We start from the raw sequence: 10,862 nt of genomic DNA, 5'->3' as shown, positions 1-10,862 counted from the left end.
TCATTTTCTGTTGCATATTTTTTCTGTATATATTCTACTGACTGACTTGTAATTTGTGGAAGATGCACATATCTCCCTAATGCCCAATGCCATGCGACACTGCCTGTTTTCTATAGGGAATAATGGCACCTCACGCCCGTCAAAATGGCTATAATTAACAAGACAGGACATAACTGTTGGAGAGGATGTGGAGAAAAGAGAACTCTCGTACACTGCTGGTAGGAGTGCAAACTGGTGCAGCCTTTATGGAAAACAGTATGGAGATCCCTCAAAAAATTAAGAATAGTATTACCATAAGATCCAGCTATTCCATTGCTGGGTATTTATCCAAAGAACATGAAAACACAAACACATGAAGATATATGCACCCCTAAGTTCATTGCAGCATTATTCACAATAGCCAAGACTTGGAAGCAACCTAGGTGCCCACCAAGAGATGAATGGATAAAGAAGATGTGGTATATATATACAATGGAACACTACTTAGCCATAAAAAATTATGAAATCCGACCATTTGTGACAACATGGATGGTCATTGAGGGTATTATGCTAAGTGAAATAAGTCAGAGGGAGAAAATCAAATACCATATGATCTCACTCATAAATAGAAGATAAAAAAACAACAAACTGGGGCCAGCCCAGTGGTGTGGTGATTAAGTTCTCATGCTCTGCTTTGGCAGCCTTGGGTTAGCAGGTTCGGATCCCAGGTGTGGACATAGCACCACTCATCATACCACACTGTGGCAGCATCCCACATAAAATAGAAGAAGATTGGCACAGATGTTGGCTCAGAGCCAATCTTCCTCACAAAACAACAACAACAAACACATAGAGACAGAGATTGGATTGGTGGTTACAAGAGGGAAAGAGGGGAGGGAGGAGGGCAGAGGGATGATTAGGCACATGTGTGTGGTGATGGATTATAATTAGTATTCGGGTGGTGAACATGATGTAATCTACACAGAAATTGAAATATAATGATGTACACCCGAAATTTATATAATGTTATAAACCAATGTTACCACGATAAAAAATAATAATAAAAAAACCTAAATAAATTTTTTAAGCATTTCACCTCTAGAGATTGAAAACACAATGTAACAAATAAACGTAACCGTGTATCCCTTTTGTAGAATAACCATGTGTAAGAACTATTGCAGAGACTTTAAAACACAATAATTTATCTATATGCCAAGACAATAACAAATTAAAAAACCATTTTCCTAAAAAAACGACAAAAAACCCCCAGAGTTAGAGATGGATATTCTTTAGTCTGCATTCAATAATAGTTTGTTGTATCAAAAATGGCTGCTTCTGCAGTTTTTTGAATTTGAAGTTAGAATATGACCTTTTAATTTCCCTGTGTAACAGAAAATGAAAACCTGTTAGCTTTAATTGAAAATGAAAATCTAGACACATCCTTAATAAGATCAATGATTTGGGCAGCACAGGTGGAAAGTGAAGAGAAAGTCATGAATATAATTTTGCTTTGACATTCGAGTGGGGAATTATTTATCAGCTTACATATCAATTTACTTTCCTGACTATTGGAGTCAATATGGGATATGCGCCTATTGTGAACATTAAGATTCTAATAATAATAAGGTATGTGTGATAGTAGGCTCAGGACAAGGATCATGACTTGTGTTTTATAGTCCAAATATTTCTTCTCCTTTCTTTCTAAATTTATTAAAACAAAATAAGGATGTGAAAAAACTTAGCAGCTTTCTGTTAAGTGTTTTTGAACATCAGATCATCTAAGATAAGTCTTAGAAAGATGGTCTCAATACAGGAAGAGAGAACTGGAGCACGGGATGTCTCAGAAGCTTCCTTTGATTTATGGGACCCCAAGATGTGTCCAGACTGTGGTAGAGTAGGCCAGCTCTTCCCATGGTGTAGAACTCTGCTGGGAAATCATGGTTGAGCATGGACTATATTTCCAAGCTTTGCATCTAGATGGGGCCATTTGACAAAGGTTTGGCCAATAGTGATTGAGAAGAAAGTACTTGTACCACTTCTAGTCTTGGGCCCATTGACATCTTCTACACGACCTTTTATTGTCTCCCATCCAATACGTCCCTCAGTTCATTCATACTTTCTTCTAGTTAGACCCAGAATGCTGCTATTTGCATGCCCTGCCCTTACACAGCCAATATAGCCAATATGTCCTTGTGTGACCAGGTCATTATAATACGGTGAGAGGTTGGGTGTCCTCATTTAACTTACTTAGATCTTGCTCAGTCCTTCTTGAAAATCAACACAAAACCAAGTGTTTACAAATGATATCAAGTTTGTGTGATGAAAAATGTATATACTAAGAACCAAATGTTCACGTCCCATTTTAATATGAAGAAACAATTAACTAAACATTCCCCTTTTCACTGCCCTTATATATGTGATTCTGGGTGTGTGTGTGTGTGTGCATACATGTGATCAGACAGTTTTGTCAGTCTCTTTCTCTCTATATATGTACACATACACACACACCTATACATACATATATGTATGTTATGTCATATGTATGTATACATATATGCATATATGTTTTTCAATGCGAACATTCTAATAACATTTTTCTCGATTATAACATCAGTCACTTCACTCTCCCAACCACATATCAATTCCTTGCCTGCAATTTCTCCTCTAGTGTAAAGTAAAAATTATTTTATCAGGTTTCATATAGATTTCTAAGTCTTGATTTCTAAAGACTGTGGCAAAAGCAACCTAGAAACAAGAACTCATTTGCATAGACTCTCTCACTCTTTCTCTCTCCCTTATATACACACACACACATGCAGACACACACTGATATTTCAACATCCAGACACAGCAATTACAATATCAAACAGGACTGTTTACATGAAAACTCTTGGGCAAGGCGGTCATGTGCATGCAGTCTTTAAATCCCCACTCAGTCACATAAGAACAGGCCTTACCAAGAGAAAGGGAGCCCACACAGCCTGTACTGGGCTATTCATTTCGTGCAAAAATAGCTTTACTTTTTTTGACTCAATGTGTGGTCCTTTGTCCCACTTAAGCATGTGTGTAATATGATGTCAGGCCAACCCCGCTACTATATCCATTTCCAGAGGAGAGGGAACGGAACGGGTCCTTTACCCGCACAATGAGACGTGCAGGTCAGAGGGGACTATTGCAGCTGACCTTGCTCTGCTTCTCTACACGGGTAAAGCATCGTCCCCTCCAGTGCCTATGGGAGTCATATCTCTCTTGGTGACCTTGAACCATACTGTTCCCATGGAGGTGGTAACAGGTAAACTTGTTCAACAAATCGTCACTTCCCTATCCCTGGAAATAGACATTTCCATCCCTAATTTACTTGTCAATATCAGTAGAAACATAACTTTCCCAAGAAAGCCAGATGTTCTCAATTATTTGGACAAACTTTGCACTTTTATGTGCTCCATTTGCGCTCTCCAGTTTCTTCAGCTCTATCTTGCTTATATTTCAGTAACCCAGTTAATAATATCATCATAATTCCTAGTAGAAAATACAAGCAAACAAAATCCCTAAAACAATAAGCTGAAGAACAGCAATGCCACCAATAAAATAAACAAGGCACCCCTACACACACACACGCACACTCACACGCTCATACACATACGCACGCACACACAGTGTCTTCAGAGAAAATGCTCTTTCTAAATATAAGAGAAAATGACATTAGACCACGAAAACCTTCCTAACTTCTTTAAGACTAAACAGCACTCCAAAAAAACAAGTGAAACAGTGATACTTTGGGTCTTTAGTTTGTATTTATGTCACTAAATGGTTCATTCAACTGGTTTTCACAGAATAAGGGAAATTTTTTAACAAAACAGTAATCAAGTCCTCACATATTTCATATTGAAAACAAAACAAAAGCAAAAGGTTGTTTTGATTTTGCGATTCCCATAAAGCCTTCGGAATTCTATCCATGCTTGTTTCGAGCGAGGAGGTTACATTCCTGTGAAATCAAACTCACCGTGACACATAATTCACAGTCGACCAAACAGTTTCTGCCATAATTAAGCATCTCCTGTGTGAGGCCCGGGAATTTCGTTGGAGAGTGTTTATCCTTAAAGGTCTGAAGCAGCCGCATTTCTCCTTCACTTCCTTCTTTTGTAATATGTTGGAAATGGCATAACATTTTTCTTGTTTCATTTTGATGTGTGTTATAGACTGAATGTTTGTGTTGCCCCAAAATTCATATGCTGAAATCCTGCCCCTTGATGTGCTGTTATTGGGAGGTGGGGTGTTTGGGAGGTAATTAAGATTAGATGAAGTCATGAGGATGGACACCTTGAATGGGATTCCTGCTCTTAAAACAGTCATAAGAGAGCTTGCTGCTTCTCTCTGCTCTCCATCATGTGAGGACACAATGAGAAGTCTGCAACCTGGAAGAGGGCCCTCACCAGACCTCCGCCATGCTGCTACCCTGACCTGGACTTCCACCCTCTGGAACCGTGAGAAATACATTTCTGTCATTTATAAGCCCCTCAGTTTATGGTACTTTGTTATATCAGCCTGAACAGGCTAAGAGAATGTGTCAATAAGTGCTTTACAAAATTGTGCTCAGCCCATTGTGAACAGAGAGGTATCTATCTTGGACTTTCTGGCACTTCTATCACTCTTCAAGGGAGTATCCTCAAGTTATTTTGGATTAATTTTTTCTTTTTCTTTTCTTCTTCTTCTTCTTCATTTTTTTTTTTGGTGAGGAAGATTGGCCCTGAGTTAACATCTGTTGCCAATCTTCCTCTTTTTGCTTGAGGAAGATTGTTGCTGAGCTAACATCTATACCAATCTTCCTCCACTTTGTATATAGGATGCTGCCACACCATGGCTTGATGAACGGTGTGTAGGTCTGGGCCCAGGATCTGAACCCACAAACCCAAGGCCTCTGAAGTGGAGCACAAGATCTTAACCACTACTCCACCGGGCCAGCCCCTGGATCAAATTTTATAGCCACTTCCTAGTGCAAACAGAGGCACTGCTCTGCTGCCACAGGCGATTCGCCTTATCACAAATGCTATTTGCTTCTTTTCTGTCATCTTTTCTGCCTCTACTGTAACAGAGCTTTTACTGGAGTTTGTTCCTAAAGCCAGACCCATGGAATGACATTTCTCAGACATATGTGTTCAGCATGATTATTTTCCCATTGAGGACCTGCTCCTCTGACTCTTTGAGACAAACCTGAAGTTTTTTGGTGGATTATTATTGTATTAAATTCTCAGGGAGAAGAGGCCCTTAGGGATGGGATTCTCCAGTCCTCTTCCTCAGGGTAACTCCCTACCAAATTGTGACTCTCCAACTACAATTACGCTATATGTGGTTAAATTTATTATAATGGCAAAAGCTGTAGAAGGAAAAGTTTGATTGTGCTGAGTCTGTTCTGGATGTATTAGTTTTCTCTTGCTGTTGTAATAAGTTACCACAAATTTAGTGGCTTAAAACAATCAAAATGTATAATATTACAGTTCTGGAGGCCACAAGTTGTAAAATGAAGGTTTCAGCAGGGCTGCATCCCTTCTGCAGAGTAGAGGAGAATCTCCTCTTTGCTTTCTTTAGCTTCTGGAGGTCACCTGCATCCCTTGGCTCTTAGTGCCCTTCCAGCAACGGCATCACTCTGACCTCTGCTTCATCACATCTCCATCTCTGAATTTGACCCATCTGGCTCCCTCTTATAACGAGCCTTGTGATTACTTTGGGTCCACCTGAGTAATCCCAGATACTCTCTCCCTGTCAAGATCCTTATCTTTACCACATCTGCAGAGTCCCTTTTGCCCTGTAAGGTAACGTTCACAGGTTCTGTGGACGAGGATGTAGACATCTTTGGGGAGCTGCCATAGTCTGAACGTTTGTGTCTCTGCAAAATTCGTATGTTGAAATCCTAATGACCAAGATAATGGAACTAGGAGGTGGGCCTTTGGGAGCTGCTTAGATCATGAGAGTGGAGTCCTCATGAATGGGGTCCCAGAGAGCTTACTTTCTTCTTCTGCCATCTGAGGACACAGCGAGAAGCTGACCATCTGCAACCTGGAAGAAGCCTTCAGAAGCCAAGCACGGAGGCACACTCATCTTGGATTTCCAGCTTTCAGAACTGTGAGAAAAAAATCTGCTGTTTATAAGCTACCCAGCCTGTGGTATTTTGTTATAGCAGCCAAAATGGATAAAAACAGGAGTCGTTATTTTGTCTCCCACACTGAGGAATATTGATTTTGTAATATCTGTTAGACATCTGCATAGACATGTTGAAAGGCAGTTGGTATATAAGACTGGAGCTCACGGGTGAGGTAGAGATTGGAGTTATCGATATGGAAAGTACAAGTACATACATGATATTTAAAGATACAGGGGTAAGATCTGATTACATGAGAAATGCAGGACAGCGAACTGCTTAAGAGCATCTTTACTTAATCGGACACTCCTGGCGCTCAAATCCTAGCTCTGGCACTTATCACTTTATAACTTTCCTGTGATTCATTTTCTCTATCTATAGAAGGCAAACAGTAATATCACCTTCCTTATAGTGTTCTAGTTAGAATCAAAACAAAATACAAGCACTAAGTAAGAGTTTTTATTATAGGGAAAAATTGTAGCTAAATTCGGAATTTCCAAAATTTAGTCAGAAGAGGGTAAAGGCATTTGGAATCAGCAAAGAAGATTGAAGTAAGAGGAGAATTAGAAAAGAGTGGTCCTCTGGTAGAGTAGAGAGGAAAATGTTTAAAGACCAAAGGAGGGAAAAATGGTGTCAGATGTCGTTTAGAGGGTTTAGCTTGCTTTGTTACGTGGAGATCCCTTTAAAGGAAAGGTTTCAATGGAAAGTCTGGGCAAAACCTTATTGAGGTGGGCTCCAGGGAGAATAGGGGAGAAGAAATGGAGGCAGAATGCAGACGACTCTCATGAGGAGTTTTGCTTTAACCAGAGCCAAGAAATGGATAAGAAGCTACAAGAGAAAAAGATAAACTAAAGCCTTTTTTTTTTTTTTTTTTAATATGATGGGTATTAGAGAATACGTGTGTGCTGCTAGGGATAGTCTAGTAAAGAGAGAATAAACTGATGATACAGGAGGGAGATGAGTGAACTCAAGGATAAAGTCTAAGTGGAGGTGAGTGGATCCAGTTCAAGTGGAGGGGCTGGTCAAAGGAACACAGAGTTGTCATTGTCAGGGAGGACAGACAAAGTACGGGTGTCCAGGTTTATGTGTTTTATAGAAACAATAGTGGGATCATGTGGAAGTTCTTGTCTCACAGCTTTTATTTCACAATTGTACAAGAGAGGGAAAAGTATGAAATAGTATTTTCAGAGAACTGGAAAGTAAATTGTGTGGATATATAGTCCAATAATGAAGCATAGCTGAGAACTCTCTTGAGGTTACTGTCATAAATGTAAAGTTAAGCTATTTAGCAATGTTGGCTATTTATATCAGACAAATTCAGTTTCAAAGTTCAGGCATAGAGTAGGCAGAAAATAAGATTATGCCATGGTTGGGACATTTAAATGTGATAAAAATAAAAATAGAAAGGACAAAAGGATTAAGGATGGCTGCAAGAGAGCAATTACGACAGTGTGCACTAGACTGGGAGATGAATGAGGACGGAAGTGACAGGAAGTGAGTAACGAGTGGTGAAAACCAGGAAGGTCAAGGGTTTGTATTTCCCATTTATTTTGAAAAATTGTTGAATAGTCATTCTAGCCTCAAATCTCTAAGAATATTAGTGGAGCTCTCACTTGACTTTCTACCTCACTGTTCCCTGATCCTGCTGGACTTCTGGGCACTGTGTTGCTGGTGACAATATCAGGAGTCGTCTCTGAGTGTGATTTTGTACAAAACTTACATGTCGCCATTTCTCTGGACTCCTAGTTATTTCATTGCTCTTAAAACTTCCCTAAACACTAGACAAATACCTCTTTTAACAGACATATTGCTGACTTTTATTATTTTATATTTTTGTCCTCTTGATTATTCTGCTTGTTAAATTCTGATATTTTATTCCTGGTCCCATCTCTCTATATGTTAGCTCTCTCTTCTGCTTGCTACAGTATCATCTCTCCTACCCCCTTAAGGAAACACCCCACTTCTGATTTTTCATTGTTCTTCCAAGTCCCTACCACTCAACCTACAAGTTTTATTATATCTAAATGTGTTATTTTTTCTAGTCTTGTAGAATAAGATGCTTTCCTTCTATTAGAGAGAAATCTTATTTCTTGTTTCTCTAAGAGCTCCTATCAATCACCTCATCTACTCTCTTACAGTACCTCTCTTCATGACATTTACTTTTCTATCAATAAACATGGTCAAGTCTTTCTCATTCCCCTCTCTGTCAAAATCCCTTTACTTTTTTCTTCCCATTTTTAGCCAGGTTTCATGAGAGATTAATTCTTATGCTATGACTTCACTCACTCTTCCCTTGCCCGGCCCCTGCTTCATTAAACATCAACCCAGTCCATGTCTTCTACTTCCTTCATCTACTAACACTACTTGTCAGTGGCATGACTTTCCTGCCAATTGCAAACTCTAATGGGTAATTTTTAGTCTCTTATGTTACTGGAATCCTTTGATATATCTAACACCATTCATGTTTACTTTAAACTGATTTCTTCCTCTTAGTCTTTGATCCCCAATCACTAGGTTCTTTTACCTTTCTGACCAACTATCCCCATCATCCTTTGTGGAGGTCAAGTCTGTCTTTCTCTGGAGTTTTGTGGTTCTCCAAGTGTGATCCTGGCCCACTGCTTTTCTCCACACTCACCTTGGCAATCCTATCCACTGAACTTATTTTAACTCTCAAAGATTTTCAAATATATCTCTAGTCCTAACCTCTTCCTTGATCTTGAGACATATATATACAAATGTCTGCTGCAGAGACCAATTTGAAGAGCTCAGAATCCATAACTTTCTTAACTTGTTAGTTATAATCTTTTATATATCTCTGTTACTGGTATAACTACCCAATAAGATAAACCAGAAATATTAAGGATACTTATGAGACCTTATATCCTTTCTCCAAGTATCCAACACTTAATATATACTGAAATAAGTGTTTTCTGAATATTTCGTTTAGTGTGAAATTTTTTTCACTCTATCCTATCTCCACTGCTCTAGTTCATATCTTATCAAATCTCTTCCAGAACATTTCAATTACTGTTTTACTACATTATAAAAAGTTCAACAAAGTCTCCATAAAGAGAGTAAAAGCAGGGTTTTTAAGAAGGAAGTCAGTGCTGCTACAACCTGGCTTCTGTTTCTCTCTCTAGGCACATTTCTTATGATTTCTACTCCAATGTTACTGAGCCGTATGCAGTTCATTCACACACCATTTTTCATCCACTATATCACTTTAGTCATGTCTCCCAGTTCCTGGAAGTGTTTCGCTAACTTCTTTTTCTTGGCCAACTTTCATTCTTCATTACTCAATTCAAGAATGCCTCCTTCAGGAAGCCTTAACAGATAATGGTAAGTGTTCTACCAATCCCTCATAGAAATTTTTATTTATATATGTCCCTCCCCTTCAGGTAGTGATCGTTCCTTTCTGGCAAAACTATTCCCATTTTTATCATCAGTGCATAGCATAGTACCTGACACATTGTCTGAAGTAAAACTCATGCTAAGTCAGCTGAGTATGACTATTATTGGAGAGGAAAAAACCTCCCTCTAACCTTCTAGGTTCTTCTGGCTGGTCTAATAATCCAATTGAAATGAGACAGATTAACATGTGAAAATCAAACAAAAGTCGATAGCACCTATACCTCTTGCATACATAGGAGAGACTCAGGAAAACTGAGTAACTTGCCAAAATGACTGATGCCACCACCTTAAATACCATCTTCAGCTAAAGACAAGGGAGGATGTTGGGGATGCGAGAGAATAGATTATGGAAGGTTACCAGGGAAAGCACAGTAACCAAGAGTAAAGTTGTTATGCAAATGTAAGTCCTTGTCTTCTCCATTGATAAGATTCTCTTGAGATTAAGTCTTCCCCTCTTCCTACTATAAAGAGGAAGACACTCTTACAAAAGGAGATTTCCCTTATAAATGTACATGTCTTACCAGGGGTAACTTCTACTTGAGTTTCAGAGCTTCTCCCATATCTACTCTTCCTTAAAATAACCAGCCTAAAATAGTCCTTCTGCCAGAAAGACATATTTTGTGGTGATACAGTCTGCCACCCTACACTATTCTACTGGGACAGCTCTGTCAGCAGACGTGTATGCTATCAGCTGGCAATTACATTACTTCTGCTTATGGTAATAGTTAATATTTCCTGAATATCTACTATGTGCCCGATGTATTTATTTTTATTTTTTCACTTGAATTATCCTTGAAAAATGTGTATTTTTATCATTATCCTTATTATCACTATTCTCTCAACTAAGACAATTAGGGCACAGAGAGGTTGAGGGCTTAACCATGATCACAAAGTTAGTAAATGCTGGAGAGTGATTTCAAAACCTGGGAGTTATGATCCAATATGGTGTTTTGAACCTGTGTCCTATTCATGTATGATGGATTGTCACCTTCAATTTTCTTGAGAGAGATTTAAGGAACATATATTATTTTACTTGCTTAGAGGTCAAAGTCAGATAAGTGACAGGTCTAGATTTTGCTCTATAACTGTATGTCAGTATTGATATTGAAAAAATAGAGCTATATTTCCACATACACATAGAATAATAGTGATATTTAACCACCTGAATGTGAAATATATAAAACCAAGTAATGAGTGTCCAAGGACCAACACTATGGCTGCAAATGGTTCATCAGAGGGGCATCCCAGCAGAGCCAGCAATCCAATAACGTGCTTCCATTTCATTGTTGTAAAATGCAGCGTGTTATCTGCCATAAGCTGTTATAAGATCTGCATG

Source organism: Equus caballus, chromosome 20 (assembly GCF_041296265.1).
Source record: "Equus caballus isolate H_3958 breed thoroughbred chromosome 20, TB-T2T, whole genome shotgun sequence".
In the NCBI taxonomy this organism is placed as follows: Eukaryota; Metazoa; Chordata; class Mammalia; order Perissodactyla; family Equidae; genus Equus; species Equus caballus.
The sequence above is the reverse complement of the archived record's forward strand: the minus strand, read 5'-3'. Positions refer to the sequence as shown.